Source organism: Petaurus breviceps, unplaced genomic scaffold, assembly GCF_028583685.1.
Source record: "Petaurus breviceps papuanus isolate PSGF00001 unplaced genomic scaffold, PetGlider_PUasm1.0 120, whole genome shotgun sequence".
NCBI lineage: Eukaryota > Metazoa > Chordata > Mammalia > Diprotodontia > Petauridae > Petaurus > Petaurus breviceps.
The window spans coordinates 1280659-1303253 of NW_027185627.1; the positions used below are offsets into that span (position 1 = coordinate 1280659).

Sequence of the window (22595 nt, forward strand, 5' to 3'; positions counted from 1 at the left end):
TATTAAGGGCTTACAATGTGCCAGGCACTGTTTTCGCACTGGGGATATGAATCAAAGCAAAAAGAAAGCCATTCTCTCTGCTCTCAAGGAGGTTCTTTTCTTTTTTATGTCTTTTGGAGGGGGAAGGACAGGGCAGTTGGGGTTAAGTGACTTGCCCAAGGTCACGTGGCTAGTAAGTGTTAAGTGTCTGAGGCTGAATTTGGACTCAGGTCCTCCTGACTCCAGGACCAGTGCTCTTTTCACTGCACCACCTAGATGCCCCAAGGAGCTTCTTTTCTTTTTTTTTTTTTGGAGGGCAACTGGGGTTAAGTGACTTGCCCAAGGTCACACACTAGTAAGTGTGTCAAGTGTCTGAGGGAGGATTTGAACTCAGGTCCTCCTGACTTCAGGGCTGGTGCTCTATTCACTGCATCACCTAGCCACTCCAGGAGCTTATTTTCTAATGGGAGAAAATAATATTTCTTAGGGTGGCTGCCCTCACCTAAGTGATTTGAGGACTTCTGTACCTGTCATTCTCTCTCCAACCTGAGATGTTTTCACAACCTTGTAGGCATATATGCTTAAAGGCTGGACAGTGACCTAAAGTTTATCTGGAGATGAAGTGTAAGGGGCAGCTAGGTGGCACACCCACCCTGAAGTAGGAGGATCTGAGTTCCAATCAAACACTTACTAGCTGTGTGATCTTGGTCAAGTCACTTAACCCCAATTGCCTCCCCCTCTCCCCCAAACAATAGAGATTAAGTATAACCACCAAGACTCTTATGAGAGCTCATAGAAAATAACAATATTTACAGTGGAACAACTATGCTTTCAGAAGCCCATACAGTTTTAGTCACTTGAGGCATTGTGTTGGGTAGGAGTCCAAACATAGGTGCCTTGGGGTTGTTGTATGATGGATAGAGCTTTCTGGACTTTGGGTCAGGAAGATCTATGTATAAATTCTGTCTCAGAGACTTACTAGCTGTGAGATTCTGGGCAAGGAACTTAGCCTCTCTCATCCTCAGTCTCCTCATCTGTAAAATGGGGTAAATAGCTCCTACTTTCCAGGTTGTCTTAAGACTCAAATAAGATGGCTGTGAAGCCCTTTGCAAACCTTTGAGTGCTATATCATCATAAGTATGATCATTCTTCCCAGTTCATGTTCCATTCTGTGTCTTCTTGCTGTACTGCCTTTTTTTCCCCCCTTTCTGGAGGGGGGAAGGAAGGACAATTGGGGTTAAGTGACTTGCCCAAGGTCACACGGCTAGTAGTGTTAAGTGTCTGAGGCTGAATCCAGGGCCTGTGCCACCTAGCTGCCCCCAGCACTGCCCTTTCTTGTAGCTCTTCCTTCCAGCTATCTGCAGTCATTGTCATTGGTCACTGCTCCTTTTCACAAGCCACTGTGACCATCTTGCTTCCTGCAGTTTTTCTCAGCTCTCAGTAGATGGTGGTCATTTGCAACTGGTGACAATGATCCATTTTGAAGGTGGTGTTACTGGGCTCCCATCACTTTGTAGGGCACAGCAGATGGCTCCAGGAGTCTTAGACTGAGGATTTCATTTGCAGTCTGTCTTTCCACCTGTAGTTCTGAGATACCAGCATTTCAGCTTCCTGCCACTTCCTAGAGGACCAGCTGTTTATCACAGTCCAGAGGGAAAGAGCACCTCCCTTTATAGCCAGGGTTTGCTGTGCGACTCAAATGAAATAATGGATGTAGAGTACTTCGCAAACTTTAAAGCATTGTATAAATGCTAGCTGTTATTCTTATCATCATCATGACTATAATGGTGATGTAATAGAACATATATATACTTACAATATATGGGGAATATATCACAGCACTTCCCTTTCTTATTATTCATAAGTATATTAATTCCCCTATATATATATATATATACACTTACAATACTATATATTACAATATATGATACTCTTCAATCACTAGGCCTTGAGTCTGGTGATGACTTCATTCCCTGATTGTCCTGTTGCATTCTCACTGTACTCAAGCAACATTTGTAGAGGTTGGCAATGTTTAACAATCAGGCTCTCCTGGAGGGAAAATATATGAACACATATTTTAAAGTATAATTGAATTATTTATACTTAAGTCTACCCAGGGATGCCAGAAGCAGCTAGGTGGTGCAGTAGACAGAATGCTGAGCCTATATTCAGAGGGACTTGAGTTCAAATGTGACCTCAGACACTTACTAGCCATGTGACCCAGGGTAAGTCACTTAACCTGGTTTGCCTTAGTTTTCTCATTTGTAAAATGAGCTGAAGAAAAAAATGGCAAAACATCTTTATCAAGAAAACTCCAAATGCGGTCACAAAGAGTTCGACACGACTAACATGGCTGAATGACAAAAGTCTAGACAATCAATAAAATAATAAAACAAGCCCTAATTTGTATCATTTGATGATTTCTGAGGTATAAAAGCTTACACTGAAAATTTAACAATCACTTTTCCCTGGTTAGAATTGGTGTAGCACCAACACAATATTCACAGCACTGATGGTGAATATGAATATGACAGCACAGTTCTGAATTACAAAATAAAACAGATTCTCCATATAGAAGACAGAAGCAAAACATTTATTCAGAAACCAGAAAGCCAAATCTCAACACCAGGAAACCTAATCCACCATAGCAACAAAGAAGTTAATACACCACAACACAGCAGGGAACCACACCATCCTTTAGTCTTCCCACAAACAAACACTCACAAGCCTAGCTGTTTCCTTGGCTGCATCCTCTCCCCCCTCCAGCTCTAACTGCTCTGACTCCCAGCTTCCTGTGGCTCTCCTCCACCCTTCAGAGAACTCCTCCACCATAGGCTCCATGTGATTACATTCGGCCTATTAGGTGGCAGGGAAGATCTTCAAAGCAGGAAAGATCTTCAAATTCTCTTAGGCCTATTAAAGGGCAGGGAAGATCTTCAAATTCCCATTACCATTATAGCTGATTCCAGCATACTCCTGGTTATAGCTTAAAAAGCACTTGAGTGTTTCTATTTCTGAAGAACGCTTTTTTATTTTAATTCTCCAGATCTCACATATAAAAAGACATATCCTTTTGCCCCTTAAAGTAGCTTGCTCTCTTTGCCTCAGTTGCACATTGGACTCATGATAGGTTTCATTCTCTCCATATATCTGTTCCCCAAGGTCACAGGAACCAGAAACCTGGCTGCCCTGTTAACCTTCACACATTCCAGTTCACCAAGTGTCTATCTCTTTGGTTCTCCAAGGTCTGTAGGACACCAGTTCTATGATTCCTGGTATAGGGTGGAGGGGATGACATCTAGCTGGGGTTACATTCCAATATAGTTCATCCTGGCTTGGTGATCTGAACGTGCTGCATGCAGCTAAGTAATCTCTTGCTACCCCTCACTTGTAATTTAAACTCTTCATTTTTCTATACTTCCCAAGCCAAATATAATTTTCTTTGGAAGAGAAAACAGAAGCAGAAATAAGATGGAGTCCTGCCATCTAGTTGTCTTCTGTTGTAGTCATACCGTTCATTCTAGGAATGATCCTCTCTCCTCTTACATCCTCCTCTTACCCCAATTTTGCTATAAAACCAAAGCCCACTTTCTTATCCTTAGTGTTCTCCATTGGTCTCTGTTCATTACGAGCTTTAGTGATCTCTCTTTTACAAGATTGTACCACTCTTGTATTCATTCCCCTTTATTTGTCCTTGCTTCCATAGTGTCCTCATCTGTAAAATAAAGTAGTTGGTCTCTTTCAGCTCTAAATCCGATGATCCTATAACACATGCTTGTTGTAAATTTGAGCTGGTGGATGTAGACCCTGGGGAGCCACAGTGGCCTGTTTAGACGACTCTCCCTTTTTCTTCCTGACTGGAATAATTTTTGCTTTATCTTTAGAATTTCATTCTTGAGAACTTCTCATCCCTCTGGAGAGTTTTAGGACAAAGGCTCTACTTACCTTTTCTTGGATCCCTTTGAAATCTACTCTTCCCCAACCTAGGGAGCACATCAGACCATGTTGATTTTTTTTTCTAGTTCAGAATCAAGTCCAGGATATCAATTTTCCTTGTTGCTTCCTCCACCTTTTGAAGAATGAAGTCACCATTAAGTTGGGACTTTACAAACTCAGAGATTTTACGATGAGAAGTGGCAAAGGATTAATCATCACCAGGGCAGTAAGTCAATGCAGAATTGAATGGGAGTTATCAAGACCATGCTCTCCATGCCTTTGTTGAACAGAGGTGTACCTGGAGAGTATTTTAACCCCATTCTCTTACCTTATGGTTTGACCTTTGAACTTGCTGAAGATGAGAATAATAGAAGAAGCCAGGTAACAGAGACCCCCAAAGGCAACATTTCCTGAACCACTATTTACTGGTTTTCCTTCCATCATCCTTGTCATTTTTATACTTCCTCAGCTTTATCAAGGAGTGAGCATTAGTTGCGTAGACAATAGGGTGTGGAACTGGGGAAGTTTTGTTTTGTTTTGTTTTCCTTGCTAAGTCTCATCAGCAATTCAGATATTTTATCCTTTTAAAGTTATGCATCCTCTGCCCCTAAGAGATTGAGCCCCATATGATAAATATGACATCTATGATCCGTTGTCAGTGATTAAAGGTTTCTGATGACCTTTCGGAGTGAAATCTCAGAGCCTACGGAATAAATGGAGAAAAGGTCACAAGTGTAAACTTTTATTATGTGTTAAAACCCAGTGCTGTTTCTGATCTGGTAGCTAGACCCAAGCTTGCAATACAAATCAGTCTGGTTTTGTTTCTTTCCCCTTTTTGCATCTTCTCCAACAACCTTATAACTGACTGGTTACTGGCCAAGCAGTGAACTGCTCTTCCCATTGTGGATTTCACTCCTTGGCTGGGATTTTTGACTATGTAGGTATGGTAATTATACATCTATCACCTTGCAGAATCACAGAATGTCTGATCCAGAAGGAAACTTAGTGATCATCTTTCATTTTATAATCATGCCCAACCCTTCCTTTCCTATCCCCTGTGCAGGACAGTCAGGAATCTAAAAGCCAATTTCATCAGGACAGGAGGCTAAGGAGAGTAGGGATCCCCCAGGCTGCAGATGTCTCCAATGCAGCCTTCCAAAGCTGTACTGAGAAATGCTGATGTTGGAATGAAGGAAATACTATCTGCTGGAGTCACGTAGACCTACTAGAGGCTGAAGAGAGGCTTTAGATGGAGACTACTTCCTAGAAGAAACTTTCCTAATTGCTTTGCCAAGGGCTTGGTCACAAGTCCTTTAGGTGTTTCTTCCTGCCTCATTAAATAAACTTTTGTTTAATGCTAATTCGGTCAGAGTGCTTGCAAGGGAACCAAAAAAACCTTTGAGAAACATGTATCAGATACTGATGTTCCCAGGCTTTCCCTGGCTCACAACAAAGCAAGACATGGAAGAGATTATTAAACAGAGATCCCCTCTCCTCTCATTGAACCTGGTTTGTTGCAATAGAGGTCAGAATCTGACACTTGGATTATATACAAATGTGGAAACTGAGGTCTGGCAAGGTTAAGTGATTATGCAAGATGATACAGCTAGTGAGGAAGGCGTGTGTGTGTGTGTGTGTGTGTGTGTGTGTGTATTTGTATGATAGCAACTCCTATGTCTAATTTATTCCTTGAACTTTCCTTTGTGCCTCTCTTCGAGGTCTGGATAGCTTAGGTGGCTGAATGACTTAATCTGGCTCTTGTTCTGTTTTTCTTCGCGCTGGTCTAAAGCATAATTCACTAGTTGATTAATAAGGGTCAAGTTCATCTTCCTAACCTATTGTTCCAAACAAGTATTTAGTTCTAGTCTCGAAGTCTTGTGTCCTCAGTATTTGTACCAATGTCTGTCTGAATAGTTCCCACTTCCTCTAATAGCCAGCTTCAGATTCCTACCTCTTCCTGTGGGAGAGTTTGTGTAAGTCCTGTTTTTAACCAGGCCTCCATCAATGATAACAATGATACTGAACATTTATATAATTTTGTGGTTTACAAAGCAATTTGTATATATTATCTCCTAAATTCTATCAATAGGTAGTACAGGCAATATTCTCCCCATTTTATAGATGAGGGAGCAGAGATAGGGAAAGATTAAGTGACTTGTCTGAAGCTAGTTAAGTCTCAGAGCCTGGATTTTAAAACAAGACTTCTGTCTCCAAATCTAGTGGTCCTTACAAGATATTACATTATATTCTTTGTCTCATTTACTGATCATACCTGTCTCTGGTTTTTAGCTCTGCCAACTTCTCCAGGCTCACCGTTAACATATTTTGGAGACGCTAAGTAGGAATTATACAGAAAAAGTTACTAAACAATTCTTATCCATTAACCCAGCTCTGTCATTGTATGGTTCATGTTCTTTGACCCAGTTACAACTTTGCTTGGCCTATAACCAAAATAAATAAAAGAAATAGGTAAAGATCATTTATGTAAAAAAATATTTATAATATCTCTTTTTTGTGGTAGAAAAAACAAACTGGAGACTAAAGGGATGCCTATTAACTAAAGAATGACTGAATAAACAGTGGTATGTAAATGTGATAGGGAACCATTGCAGTGTAAGAAATTTTAGATTTTAGAGAGGCCTGGATTTATATGAACAGATACAGAGTGAAGTCAGCAGAACCAGAAGAATGATTTATACTACAATATCAATATTTTAGGAATGAACAAATTTGAAGACTTTTATAAACATATAAAATGAAACAAACAGAACCAGACCAATTTAGATAATAATAACAGTGTAAAAACAAACAATTTTAAAAATTGTAAGAATTACAATCAATACAATGACCATTTGTAATTTCAGAGGACCAATGATGAAACAATGCTATCCTCTGCAGTGATGAGAATGCAGAGCAATGTATTTTTGTGTATAGCCATTGAGGGAATTTGTTTTGCTTGACTTTGCATATTTGTTACAAAAAATTTGTTTTTCTCCTCCCCCCCATTGGGGTGAAAGAGAGAAAATAGCAGATTTCTGTTAATTTGTTCCTTTCAATTTTATTTTATTAAATTTATCTGCTTTTAGTTTACAATATTCAGTTGTACAATCCCTGGGAGTTCCAAATTTCCTTCCTCTTCCTCTCTTTCTCCCTCCCCCTCCACCCCCGGAGGTATGCAATCCAATATAGGCTCTACAAATACCTTCACCCTAAGCATTAGTCAGGTTGTAAAAAAGAGTTATAACCAATGAAGTGAACAAAGAGAAAGAAGGAACAAAACAAAACTAAACACAAAAGAGAGAGCAAGTAATTTGCTATAATCTGTATTCAAACTCTGTAGTTCTTTTCTCTGGATATCCTTTCCATCATGAATCTTTTGGAGTTGTCTTATAACCTTGCATTGCTGAGAGAAGCCCAGTCTATCAAAGTTAGTCATCACACGTATGTTGTATCTGTGATTGTGTACAAAGTTCTCCTGGTTCTGCTCTTCTCGCTCAGCATCAGTTTATATAAGTCTCTCCAGGTTATTATGAAGTCCTTCTGCTCCTCATTTCTCACAGCACAGTAGAATTCCATTACATTTATGTGCCACAACTTGTTCAGCCATTCCCCAATTGATGGGCATCCCCTTGATTTCCAATTTTTTGCTACCATAAAAAGGGCTGCTATAAATATTTTTGTGCAAACAGGTCTTCCTCCCACTTGTATGATTTCTTTAGGATACAGCCCTAGAAGTGGTATTGCTGGGTCAAAAGGTTATGTACTTTTTTTTATAGCCCTTGGGGCATAGTTCCAAATTGCACTCCAGCATGGTTAGATCAGTTCACAACTCTACCAACAATTCATTAGTGTTCTAATTTTTCCACATCCTCTCCAGCATTTATCATTTTCCTGTTTTGTCATCTTAGCCAATCTGGCTGGTGAGGTGTGACACCTTAGAGTTGTTTTGATTTGCATTTCTCTAATCAATAGTGATTAGAGCATTTTTTCATATGTTTATAGATATCTTTAATTTCTTCCTCTGAGAACTACCTGTACTTATCCTTTGACCATTTATCAATTGGGGAATGACTTGTATCCTTATAGATTTGACTCAATTCTCTGGATATTTTAGAAATAAGGCCTTTATTGGAGACACTGGTTGTAAAAATGCTTTCCCAATTTTCCACTTCCCTCCTAATCTTGGTTACATTAACTTTATTTGTGCAAAAACTTTTCAATTTAATGTAATCAAAATTATCCATTTTGCATTTTGTAATGCTCCCTATCTCTTCATTGGTCATATATGTTCATTTAAAAAAAAATAGAGAGGTCAGTGATGCTACAAATATAGAAAGTTACATTGTATTATTAGTTTTATTTAACTGTTTCACTTTATTACAAGAGACTTCTTATGAGGTCATTAGACTATGAGCTCCTTAAGGGCAGAGACTGTCTTTCACTTTTCTTTGTATGGCACAGATTAGGTGCTTAATTAACATTTATTGATGGTTGGAGTGGGAATAATCTGTAAATGCTTGTAATATAAAAACAAAACATATCAATTAAACTTTTTTTTAAAGGAGAGACTATCCAGAATCCTACTGTTACAATTATTTTATATAAAAATATTTTCCGCTCATGGTAATGATAACAGACAATTTTTACCAGCAAGAAGGAGGTGGGTTGCCTGTTTCCTCATAGTACCTCTTCTTCCTAATGCAAATTGTCAAACTGCTAGTCTTAGGGATGGGCTGAAGCAGATTGTTGTCAAAATGGCACAAAGTAAAGGTTTCTTGCTGCTCCTCAAATCTATACTTTTCTGATGTCTGTTGTCCACTTAGTCGTCCAGGCTTGGAACCTCAGAGGCCTCTTTGCCTTTTTTCCTAGATGAGGGTCTCCCATTGTATCTTGGGCCATCTCCAGTTGTCCTGATGAATATCTGGTCACTGGACCCAGATGGCTCTGGAGGAGAAATCAAGGCTGGTGATCTCGCACAGCCCTCCCTCACTCAAATCAAAGTCAACTCTAAGTCATCATTGCCCTGATGTCATGGTCCTTTCTGAGAACAAAGGACAAATGCAACCTTTCTTTCGCCCATCAGTTGCCAAGCCCTATTGTGTCTGTGTGGGACAGACTTGCCCAAAATAAAATAAGCAGAGATATCTCCAAGTATAGACAGGAAGGATTTATTTAATTATTTCTTCTTGCAAGAAGGGCAGTCTCGCTACTAGAAGCAGTCTAATAGGAGAGGCAAAATACAAAATGCAAAGCTTGGTCATATACCCAAAAGACCACCTCACTTTGTCCTGTCCTGTTTCTGTTAATTAGGAACTGAGGGGCACAATCTTAACCATAAAAATCTGCTGGTGTTTGTAGATGAAATGTCAGTAATATAAAAAAGCGAAGGTACATGTCTAGCAGACATTAAAACAGACAAAATATGTCATCAGTATCAACTTAGATATGAAAGCAGAAGATAAATGTTCTAACAATATCAATATAGATATGAAAGCAGACAATATTTTATGAATCATGGGGATTTTAGGACATGGTGACCTGCCGGGAGTTCTGCAATAAGAGTTCCAATTTTGTGTTTGTACAGGTCAGTGGAAACAAGTCTGGGACATTTGAGCCCATTGTTAAATTTACAGGGTCTGTGCTTCCCCTCCTATGCTTAGCTAAGCTTAGCAGAAACTTAAACTTATGACCAGGCAAGGGTCCCAGGTTCCCAGCCCAGGTTACTAAGTCTTTGGTACTTTATTACGATGCTGTTCAGATTTCTGGAATGTTACCTGAGAAGTTTCCACTTTTATTCCATTCAAGTCTACCCTTCCAATAGCTCCCACGTTGGTCCCCTGCTCTCCAGTCACACTGCTGCCACCCTAGTTTGGGCTGTTGTTTTCCCTAGCATGGGTTATTGGAGTCTTCTAAATGGTTTCTCTGCCTCCATTTTCTCCTGATCCAAATCTTCCTTCATATAGATGCCAACATAATTTCTCAGAGTATGACCATGTCACTTCTCAGCTTCTTATTAAAATCTTATTAAATCTTAAAATCTTATTCCTTATTATTTCTGGAATAAAATACAGACGCTTTTGCCTGGGATTTAAGGCCTCAACACACTAACTCTAACTTTCTCTTTCAACTAACTAGTTCACAGGCGACATTCTAGTCAAACTAAACTTATGAACTATTCCCTGATGTCTCCCACTTTCATTCATGTATTTGTGTAGGTCATTTCCCTGTGTGTCCTTCCTAATCTCTACCTATTAAAGGACTTCTCTTACTTCAAGGGCCAAGTTGGTGCCATCTCTTCCATGTATCTTTCCCTGGTCTTGATCCCCGAAAGTGATTTCTTCCTTTATTTTATTTTTGCACTTTGGATCTTTCCTTTTAATTTTTCACATTCTTCCTTCATATTAATTTGCATATTTTAATTATCTTTCCTACCCTCCACCCTCTCCCTTTGCCATCCCATTAGATTATAAGCTCCTTGAGGTCAGGGACTATGCCATTTCCAAAACCTTTTTAACTCCAGTGCTTAGCAAATGCCTTATACATAGTAGGTTTGTGGTGACAATAAATATTTGTTGAATTGTCTTAACTATTTTCATCCATATATAACTGAGGACTTAGAGGACAAAGGATAATTAAATTTTGCTGTTCTATTTGTGTCTTTTTTTTTAAACTTCTTTTCATTACAAGTGTGTCTTTGCTCAGAAGTGTAAAGCTAGACAAAGCGAATTCCTGTCACCATAAAATCTTATATATATATCTTTCCATCTCACTCAGCTCCTAACAAAGTGCTCTGTAAATTGTAGATGATTAATAAATGTTTGAGTAAATGAATGTATGAATCAAAGTTCAGAGTACATACAAGGTAGTATGGCCTTGCCACATTGAGCAACTCTGATACTAAGGACATCCTCTTAGACTGACTTGATAAAAGAAGAAAAGAATTTCTATTTGAACCATCTAGTTTGATTTTTCAATCACATCTCCTGAGGATTATCAGAGACCTAAGAGAATGAAACAATGATTCTTCTCTGGCCATTTGCAATTCCTTAGGTTGAGTCATGTTGTATTTATGTTTCTCTCTTTCTCTCTTCCCCCTCCTCTCTTTCCTCCCTCTTCTTCCCTCTTTCCTTCCTTCCTTCCTTCCTTCCATCCATCCTTCCTTCCTTCCTTCCTTTCTTCCCCTCTTCCTCCTTTCCCCCCCCCCCCCCCCCAACTCTTGCCCTTATGCTAAGGGACTTCAGTATTGATGATGATGCTTCCTAACCTCCCAGTTCCTCAGTCTCCTTAAAAATCCCATGACCTACTCCTTCACTTCACCTACATATCATAGATTTCACCATTAAACCTCCATCCCCATCTACACATTCTACTTGCCCAACCAAAACCTCTGCCATTTCTCTTATTTTATCTTTCCCTATGCCTCCTGCCCTCCCTCCCGTTATTTTAATTTAATTTAATTTTGCTTTTTGAAGGGAGGACAGGGCAATTGGGGTTAAGTGACTTGCCCAAGGTCACATGGCTAGTTTGTGTTAAGTGTCTGAGGCTGGATTTGAATTCAGGTCCTCCAGACTATAGGGCCGGTGCTCTATTCACTAGCCACCCCACTCTTTCTTTACCCTTAGATCACTTCATCTCTCAGTACTTTCTCAGGGAATTACCCCACTTTGACTTCACTGCAGTTGTCACCCTAAAGTTAGCCCATTCACTCTATATTACTTTTTACTCTTGAATCCCTTGCCCCTTTGTCTGATCACTGATCACTCTTTGCAAAACTGTAGCCCTAGATTACTCCTGTCATCTACTTCCTCCCCTCTTACTTACATGATGTTGAACAGAACTGGGAGGAAGTCATACAACTATGCTGACTGGGTACATTATAAATTTATGTTTTCCAACTTCAACTTGGCTTTCATTTGCAACAAAGCAATCCTCTCAGTCTTCACTAATTCATAATTCATTCTCCATCTCACTGTTCATAAAAGCTTTTCCAAACCTTCTCTTCTTTACTCAAGTCTCTTGTTCTTCCTCCCCTCACCCTATTCCTTCAGCTGAGGACCTTCTTATTTTATTGAGAAAACTGAAGTCATTCTATTTGGCTTCCTTTCTCTTCTCTCCTCTTCATTTCAACAGTACTTAATATAATCTCTTATTATCTCCTATTATGCAGTCTCTTTTTTTCAGCCCTTCTATATGAATCCTTGATACCATTCCATCTTAACTTCTCTAGAAGATTGCAATTTCAATGATCCTCACCCTATCTTTCCAACCTCATTGGACAGTACTCACCTTTCTTGCTGTGATCTAGTCAAACTGGCATTCTCTCTGTTCTTCACACTTGACACTGAATTTTCCATCTCCATGCCTTTGCATTACCCATCCCTATGCCTTGAATGCCCTCCCTCTTCACTTTGACCTATGAAATCCCTCGCTTGCTTTAATAAGCAGTTCTGGAACTGCATTTTACATGAACCTTTGAACTTTTTCCTGATTCCCTCAACTCCCAGTGCCCTCACTTTCAAACTGCATGATATTTAATGACATTGTATTTATTTTTATGAAAGCAGCAAAGGAACAGATAATCCTTAAGTGTAAAACTTATTATTTATCCCTGTTGAATTTCTTCTTATTAGATTCAGCCAAATTCTCTTGCCTGGCATGATCCTTTTGGATCTGACTTGGATGTTCATTGTGTTTGCTTTTTTTCATGGTTTCATGTCCTGCAAATTTGATGAGTGTACCATCTATGCTGTCTAATTAATGATCACTAAAGCCCTTTCAATCATTAATTCCTATTAACCATGATGTAAGAGTTTTCCTGTCTCAAAGTTCCCCTTAAAAGTCAAAGCTTTGGGGTTGGCTAGATACATGTATAAGAAGACTGGGAATGCTCTTCTTGATGGTGGCATGGAGGCTTGGACCTCAGAAAATTAAGGCAAAAACTGACCTGGATTCCTATTCTTTGAGAGAAGGCTAAGAAAAAGGTTCAGGGAAGGATTGAAAACCAGACCTAAGAGTGGTATTAACTTGGGCTACCATTTTGAGTATTAACTGTTTATCATCTGTCAATGTATCATCTGTCCTCTTACCTCAGACAGAGTTTGGAGAAGACAAAGGAACTGAAGTTGGAAGTGTCCTATGTGAATTTGGGCAAATTATGGCACTTCTCTAAGTATTAGTTGCCACTTCTGTGAATGAGAGTGTTGGGTTTGATGACATCTAGGGTTTCTTCTAACTCTGAACATTTTAGAGTCCTATAAGCTATTCAGCCACACCAGGACTACACTTCGGTTATAATAAAGTAAGAAATCTGTGCTTTATAAACATATCCATTTTTATGTTTCCAAATTGAATTGATTTTTCCTTTGGTTTTCTAGTAAAAAAATTTTCTAGAAAAATTAACCTTGTTTTGAGAATGAGATGTTCCATATTTTGTTAAGGATAGGTGGAAGGATCCATGAGCCCTTTGTGGCTAGGTGTAGTAGTAAAATAAGTCATCCTAGCCTAAGGAAACTGGGAACAGTAAGTTAAGATGAGAAGAAAGTAGATAAGGAACCTGGGGGGAAAGAACCAGGGATATCTAGAGCCTTGAGGTCTCTTTCAGCTATGTATCTGTGATCTCTACACCTGCTCATTTCCTTACAGAACCATTACCAAATACAGGTATAACAATTTCTGAAGCAGATTCCTTTTCTGCAGATAGTATCTTTCCCCTATATGTTTATGGAAGCAAAGAGATATGTGATGTAAACTTGAGTAACCTCAGTAAGTTACTGCAGATAGAATGCCTAAAGCTATTCTAATATTGCATTGTGAGTGGGTCATTTGAAATGGAAGCCACCATGCTTCATGGAAAAGATGTCAGAGACACTTAAGGCCAAAGAGAAGAGAGGGAATGGAGTGGTGGGCATCCTTTGGCGTTTCATCTGACAACGAGGAGATTTTGTGACAATGGAGAGAAGATATTGAAGTGACTCATGATTGAGGGCACCCTGGCATTGATGTATGAAAATATGGTACCATTGGGCCTCAGTGTCCAGGGAATAGAGATTGTTCTAGAGTAGCCTTAACTCAGATCCATTCTCTGGTAACTTAGGTTCAATATTACAATGAAATAAGATTCTCATAGGCCATTCAATATTTAAGAAAGGGAGTAGATTCACTTAGCTTTAACAGTTTATACTCAAGCATATGCCATACTTTTATAGTCCACTGAGGATATACATTGAGAACATTAGAAGTTGATTCAGCTGTGATGTTCTCCACCTTTAAGTTGCCCAGTATGGTCTGCCAGCCAAGAATTACAGAGAAGCTGGAGCTCCTAGTGGTTGTTTTGAATTCAGGAGTCCAGGAAATGATGTTAACAACCATACTCTCAAAGTCTATTTTGATACCTTTTAGGGAAAAATTGGTCCAACTTGTTTGGAGAGAAGAGGGGTTTAGGAAATTGCTCTCATCACAGAAATGATTTCACCTTTGGCTATTCAAAGTGATGGGGAAAGTTGGAGCTCAGTGAAGTGGTCCTTTTTCCTCCTCTTCCCTTGGGACTATGAAACTGGGAAATTTTTGTTATAATTATTTAAATATTATAAATTTTGTTATATTTTGTTGTCTTACTGACAACAGTGAGAGGCACAGTGCAAGAGAAAAAGTGAAGCTTAGATTTTAGGCTTTAATAGGAAGAGCTGGGTGACCTCTAAAACTTGGAAGTGTTAAAGTTGACATTGTTATTTTCATTTTCACTGTGGTAAGGAGTTTGTTTAATCTACATGTGAATGAGCAATCCTTTTGAGACACCTGAAATGGAGAAAGTAATTGAAATCCCGTGGGAATTGGGAGATTTATGAGTTTGGATTTTTTTTTTATTTTTTGATGAATGAACTCATGGTTTAATTGGTATAGTGAGGAAATTCCATCTACCAATGCAGATTGGCATCTCTTCTGCAATAGAGATGCCTGGGGCATTGAGATGTTAAGTGACTTGCCAGGGTCCTATATCCATGTGGGAAATCTTCTGGATTCCAAAGCCAGCTCTCTATCCACTATGCCATGCTCCCTTTCAGATAATCTATTAATTACTATCATAATTTCATATCCATAGAAAGAGTCTGCAAAAAGCAACTAGGGGTGGCACATCGTAGAACGATCAGTTTACAGTGAGTAAATTTTTCAAGATTAGAACCAAGGAGCTGAAAGGAACCTTTAGCATGTAAATTGTATTCTGAATAACTTTTCCAGTCACCCTTACTTGGGGCCAATGTAAAGCAGATGCTTCTTCCTGTGAGTGGAAATGGAATGGGGATGGAAAGAGCTCTGGCCTTGGAAATAGAAGACTTGATTTCCTACCTCTGTGTCATTGCTTACACTGATGCTTATATCAGAAATTTCCTTCTTTCTCTTTTTTATCTCTTGAATTTAAATTCATCTTTTAAAAATTCAACTCAAATTCCATTTCCCTCATGAAGTCTTTCTTAATTGTTGCCATGAGTTTCAGTTTTCCTTAGATTCCTCCCCTTCAGCCTCCTCTCAGATTTGTTTTGTTTCTCTCTAAGGCATTTATCATATAATATTGTGTACCATAGTTAGCCATTGTATAATATGTCTATTGTGTAATATTGTATAATACATAGTTATCCATGTATTCATGACTCTACAACTCTATATTACATAAAGATACAGACTATGTCTTACTCAATTTTTGTCTTTCTTCAGTAGGTACTTAATAAAATATTTGTTGAACCAAAAATTGAATTGTTATATGATGGATGTTTAGACTTTTTGAAAACCTTGACTTGACTTGTTATAGTGTAAGTATCTGATGCTAGTATTTGTTTTGTCGGTATCGGCATTGACCCCCAACAGAATATAGCTGCCTGGGGGCAGAGATTGTTTTATGCTTGCCTTTAATATCCCTAGTGATTATTATAGTGCCTTGCATATTGTAGGTACTTAGAAATTCATGGTGAATTGGATTGAAATTCGTGTTCCATATCTTTCATCTACCCAGGACCTCAAGTCCCAACTCTGAAGCTTTGTGATCCTGGGCAAGATTCTATTTATAGTGAAATTGATAAAGTTTGTTCATTGCCAGTAATGCTAAACAAAAAGAAGTGATTTTGTGCTAATAGGCATACATAATAAAGTCAGAAATTTAGAACAAAGGAGCTAAGGTAAAGATTGATAGCCGACTTCACACATTTTCCCTCATGCTTCTGTCTTTATTTGCATGGTGAGAGCATTATGTGAGCTTAAGAGAGCCTTGTTACTCCAGTTTCTAAAAGGTCTTTTGTGATTTTATTTGGTGGAGTCTCTGAAATGATGCAAGGGGATGGAGATGGACAATGGGGAGTTTGACAGAGGCCAAAAGGAATTTTCTAACCCCAAGTCAGATAGTTGTCTGAGGCCATGGACTGCAAGTGAGAAAAGCAGTATAAACCAAAAGAATATACTTAACTTTAGACTGAAGGTTTCTTTTGGCTTTTGAAGGTTACCTGGGTAGGTGTGGTTGTCATGGTCTTAGGTTATATGGAATAAAAGAACTTTATTTCACTCTTGTCAAAGAGAGGCTTACTCCATCCAAGGAGATGGCAGCAGAGAGCAACAACATGTCTGAAGAGGTTTCAGGATCAGCAGATGATAACAGAGAACAGCTCAAGGAATACCTCAGCTAAGACCATCAGAGATACCCAGATGGCAGCAGCAGAAAATGGCATAATGATCTCACCAGAGGATATTGGTGTTTCTATGCCATTTGAAGTATGACTTTCCCTGATCACATGTGCATCCTGTCCACATTTGTCGCTTTATGTGGGTCCCTCCATGCAGATGTTCAGATCATGTGCATTCACTGTGTTGTATACACACTCATTCATATCCTTTGATCATAAACATTTTTTATGGGCACACACTCCCCCTACTAGGGGTGTAGTAAGCCCTTGCAGGTATGGAAGTATTCTTTTCTTGTTACTTAATTTGCTATGCTGTTTTGATTTAATATCTTTTGCTTTGAAAGAACCTGTCTTTTCTGGTTGACTTAGAGAAAATAAGCACATTAGTGGGGGCTGGTGAGCTAAGATTTAGAGTAGATGCTGATCTATGCTCATAATGTGTATTAAACCTGTGATGGTGTTTAGGGAGTGTGCACATATGGAGAAGGATGATGCTTATTTCACTGGTTGTGGAGCCTTGGACAAGTCACTTAATCATTTTGAACCTAGTTTCCTTATCTACAAAATGCAACTTGTCTCTTGTCTCCCAGGGTTGCTGTGAGGATAAAACGAGACAAAGTGTGGCAAAAGGAATGACAAATATGAAAAGTGGAAAGAATCTAGGCTTGGAGCACAAGGATGTGGGCCAAAAAGGCTCCCTTATTTAATCACTTGATGATCTCGGGTTTTTCTGACTCTACCTTTAAGTTTCTTAATTTGTAAAATCAATGATCTGGGTTCATGGGTGCTGGAACCTATTCAAGAGAGCTGATTGTTAAATTTACAGGGAGAGCTTTTATACCTCAGAAATGGGTAAATGCTGCAAATCAGAGCTTGATTTATGAGTTTTTGATTGTCTAGACTTAGGGAAGTGTAGCGGCAAGCACCCCAGCGTCCCCAGGGTTGCTGCCACCACAGGTTCTTAGATCTGCTTTGTTAAAGGAAAGCAACTCAAAATGGGTTAACAAGCTTACTTTAATCAGTCAAACATATATCGTTTACCTAGTTCAGGGGAAAAAGGTCAGCACCCCGAACTTCAGAGTATACAGACTGAATTATCAAGACAGAGAAACAGATCAAGTAGACGGTTTCCAAACTGTCCAACCATTACATCCATACCAAATCAACATCTGGGTTTTTAAAAGGGGGGGGGACTCTTAACAACCAATGGCTTCCCAGAGTCTCATATGATCAAATCACAGAACACTTCTCAAAGTGAGCCCCCAAAACAAAGCCTCACATCAGAGATTATATAACCTTCTCCTGGCTCAGAGAATGTAACAACCTTCTGGACCCACTGGCCAATCAAAAAGTATCTACTGAAAAACAAGCCTCCAGGTACACTTTAGCCTAGGGGCAGGGAAGATCTTTAAATTTGCATTTCCATCACAGGAAGTGATGGAAAAATGTTAATAATGCAGATTAAACTTTAAAATGTGTCACATGTATATTTTCTCCTTGAGAGTCATTTGCTAAACATTTACCAGCATACCCCCTGGTTGGACTAGATGATTCTTAAGGTTCCTTCCAGACTTATCGCTTATGATCTTATTGTATTATTGTTATTATAAAGCACTATCTTACTTTTGTTTCCAATAATTATGTTGTGCAATATTCCAATATTATATTCTAATATCCAATTATTAGAGATTGTTTGCTTTACAGGTGTGTGAATAAGGTGATCCAGACCTTATTTACTAAATTGCAAACAGTACTAGTAGTGGGTACTTCCTTGAAACTGAAGAAAGTAAGTTTCAGAGAAATAAAGGGACATTCTACTTTACAGAGTGGGCAGTGACTCACTAGCCCAAGTCATGGTATAGAGTGAAAATGGAAGTACTTTTGTAACAGGGGTGGGCTGCCCTTAATGGCAGCTGTCCACTTTGGCTTCCAGTGCTCACTATGATGAGGTAAAGTAGAAGTTTGCTGCTCACTGGAGAAAACTTCATCAGAATGCTCATGGTCTTGTGCCTTGGATGAGGAATTGCATCAAATGGGTGCAAACTTTGGAAAAGGAGGAGAGGTATGATGCTTAATCTTGGAAAAGAGACCAGAGTGAGAGATAGAAAGATACATGAAAAGGGGATTCTTGGGGTCTTCCTTATTATCTGTGGTCAGGGAGAATCAAACTGGAGTGGGGTTGCCAGATGGATCAATAAACTGGGAGAAAGCAAATAGGGAGATTCTGGTGCTGCAGCCACATTCAGAGAATAGGAACCCAAAAGATCAACTCCATATGGAGTGAATTGGCAGACCAGCACCAGGGCAAACGTGAATGCAGCACAAAGGGGCTACAGGGGATCTCTAAACTGGCCAATGAGAGAGTGCTGCGAGGAAATAGAATAATGCTTGACAGCCCCCCCCCCACACCTATTTTCCTAAATACTAAATGACAATTTCCCAGCTTTCTCATATTTTCCCTTTGGCAGGTTTCTATCCTATTCACCATCCTAAAAAACATTGTCAACATTTGTGTATGGGGACAGAGAATGATTCTACTATTTGATTCTCTCTTGTTCTTCCCATTACTTTTATGTCTTAAAAACTTTTACTATTGGATTGGTGACTCTATATGGTCTGGTATTGGGCAGTGTTGTATTGGTGGACGCTCAGCGCGTAACTGGCATAATTGATTACCCCAGACAGCTATTCCTGATCAGGGAAAATTCCCCATGGGTTTTGGAGCTAGAGATATCAGACACTTCAAAGGTCCAGTTTTTAAAGTATAAAAATAAGGCTTTGATAGTTTAATGGATGACAGACTGAGTAAGAGAAATTTGTAAAGTTTGATGAGAAATCTACCTTGTTTTCCCTGAATTGCTCTAAATTTTCTTGTCAGGGGGAATCTTAGACTAAGGGACCAGGGGGCTCCCTCCTCTGGTAATATTAGTGTTCCTATGTTTCTAAGGATATGTCTGCCTCCCCTGTACACTAGATTCCAACAGTTTCAATGAATTCTACATGTCTACATGGTAGTTGTTCTCTCATTCACAATGGAAATTATATAAGAAAAATGGGATGAAGCATATCTTACTCTTTTGAATTGGGAACCTTAGAGGATTACTGACTGAGGCCCTGAAACACCTCTGCAATCAAGATCCTTATTTGTGTAGTTCAAGGAAATATGTAAGAAACTACCTGCCTGCTTTTGGGTTCCCCAGCTCTTTGTTCAATTGCAGGCTTGGTGTTGATGCAGAAATGTGTTTAGCTCAGCCTGCACCCATGCGTACAGTGGCTGGTATGATGGAACTGGGGGGTGGGTACTGTTGCATATCACCTTTCATCAGGTTGGGGAGGACAAGTAGATAGAGCGCGGGGGGCCTTGTAATCACATTGCCACACTAGGAAAGGTTTTCTAGCACCAACATTTAATGCCATGGTTTTAACTTTTCATTCAATATCTACCGCTCACCAACTGCTTTAGTTTTATGAAAAAAAAAAAAAAAAAAAAACAACAAACCCAAACCAAACCAAAACAAAAAAACAACAATGCATTTGAGAGCCAGGGACTCATTAGCTGCAGCTGTAAAGCAGGGCTCTTGTGACTGGAATTCTTAGCAATCTGGTGGTGGGGCTGCTTACCCAGAAGCTGGCTTCTATAAACGCTTCGAAGAATTTTTGCTTGCTTTCCGTGAATATTTTAAAGGGAAGTGTAATTGAAATTCTCTTCTGAATGCAGAGAGAAGATGACTCATACATCACTCTGTTATTTTCCTGTATAATAAATAAGATGGAATGTGAGGATTGGTGGAGCTGGACTGAACAAACAGCCTTTTGCATTCAAACAGAAACAACATCAACATTAAAATCCCAAACAGTCTGGCTGAAATTACATTTCCTGGCAATGGCAAGGACCCAGACAACTCAGAGACAGGGTAGTAATGCTGGCTTGCATCTGTCTCTTCCTTTGAATATCTCTAGATGTGCAAGTGAAAAATTATGCCATGGCGATGGAGGTGGCTATTTATCTTTTGGGTCTTTTCAATGGGCGTGGGAATAAGTCCTCTTCCTTGTGGTTAGAGCTAAATGTGGAGGGGGAGGAGGAAGGGACTGAACCTCTTATCTGCAGGGCTTCAGAGGAATTTGATAAGGTCTAAAGTCTAGTTGTAGCCTTAGAAATGGGGAATGGAAAAAGTATTTCTGGGAGCAGAGTATACTCTGAGTCAAAAGAGTAGGATAAATTATGAGTCATTCAGTCACACAGAAGAAGTGAGACATAGAGGCAAGTATGCTCTGGGAACATCAGATGTTCTGGGTTCTATCCTGAAGACAATACTTACTAGCTGAGAAACCTTTGGCAAGTCATTTATTCAAGTGTCTCAGTTTCCCGTAAAAAGGAGGATGATAAAACTTAAATGGGTTTTTTAAAATTGTTTGAAATCTAAATCTTCAGTGGGTTCCCCAAAGTGAAAACTCTTATTAATGCTGATCAGAAACTCACCTTCAATTTATAGTCTTAAAGAACTGCCTGGGGGAGTGGATAGAAAGCAAGGAGCGGGGCAGTTATAGTGATTAAAAAAACAAAACCAAACCGAATAAAAGCTCATCAATACAGAAAAAAAAGCAGAAAGAGTTTCAGAAGGTGACACAGACAAGAATGGCAGTGTCATTTTGTTGTTCAGTCCATCGTGTTCAGTTTCCATCATGTCCAACTCTTCACAATCCCATTTGGGAGTTTCTCGCAAAGATTGTATAGGTTTGCCATCATCTTCTCCAACTCATTTTACAGAAGAGGAAACTGAGGTAAACAGGGCTAAGTGACTGCCCAGGGTCACATAGCTAGTAAGAGTCTGAAGTCAGACTCTGAAAGATGAGTCTTCCTGATTTTCAGACCTGACACTTTATCCCTTATACATAAAAAACTCTAACAATCTGTACTTGGTCAAATAATATTTTGTATGCAACCTTCTTTTTCTTTTCTTTCTTGTTTTTTTTTGTATATGTAAATGTTTGGTTTTGTTGATGATTGTCAAGTTCACAAATATTTTTTAAAGTTTTTTTTAAAAGAATGGTTTGGATAAATAAATTAAATTCTAAAATTTGCAAACTAAAAATAAATAAATTTAAAAAAAAAAGAATGGTTTGGAACAATGAAAGACTATTTGCCTGTGGTCACACAGTTATTATGTGTCAGGGTCAAGACTCAAATATAGGTTTTCTTGATCCTAAGGACGCCATGCTGCCTCCTGCCAGGAAGCATTTCTTTCTTTCCTGAGGAAAATGTTTTGTAAACTTTAAAATACGATGTGAGCTATTCTTGTTACTTTTATAGATTTGTAAATACATTCACGTGGGAATTCCTTCTTCTGCTACAGATTGTAACTCATTCTGTCCTTCTTATTCTATTTGATTCTTGTCTGTGCTCTGCAAGAAATTCTCCCCATTCTGTGGGCACTGGTGCAGCGCTCACACCTCTGTTCGCTTTGGCTCCAAGATCTACCTGTTGTACCAAAAACATGAGCAAGACCCAAGTAACAATTTAGAAATGAACCATTTATTGGCGCCGAGACCGATTAGGGCACCTCCCCAAATCCTTCTGCCCAAACGCAGGCAAAGCCTCAGCTTTTAAAGGCAACCACACAGTTAGTTTAGCGTTAGGTATTAGGTAAGCAGGAACTTGCAGAGGCTAAAATCAGTGATTGGTCAGTACACATTTTGAAACTCCCGCCAGTAGGCAGAGCTAAACTCGGCAGTCCGCCCACCCTCGTGGAGGAGGGGAAAGAATGGGGCCGGTACATCATACCCACCTTCCTTTCTGGTCATGCGTGTCCCCAGGTGAGAACAAGCTGTCTGACCATGGACAAGTATCTTCTTTCTGAGCCTCATTTCTTGTACATGCTTGTACTATCTGCTTTACTGGCCTTTTCAAAGAAAGTACTTTGTAAAGCATTTAAAAAAGAGCTAGCATTTATATACAGCTTTATATATTTATATAGCTATACACACATCTACATACATATATATGTGTATATATAT

The 22595-nt window shown here is 39.2% G+C and overlaps 1 long non-coding RNA gene across 1 annotated transcript in view; it reads left to right on the plus strand.

Annotated features, from left to right (window-relative positions):
• Positions 1 to 22269: 22269 nt before the first annotated feature.
• Positions 22270 to 22595, plus strand: part of LOC138162622 (uncharacterized) — a 4945-nt gene continuing 4619 nt past the window's right edge. The window contains exon 1 of the long non-coding RNA XR_011168669.1: positions 22270 to 22394. This is a non-coding gene — a long non-coding RNA (uncharacterized lncRNA). The remainder of the gene's footprint in view (positions 22395 to 22595) is intronic.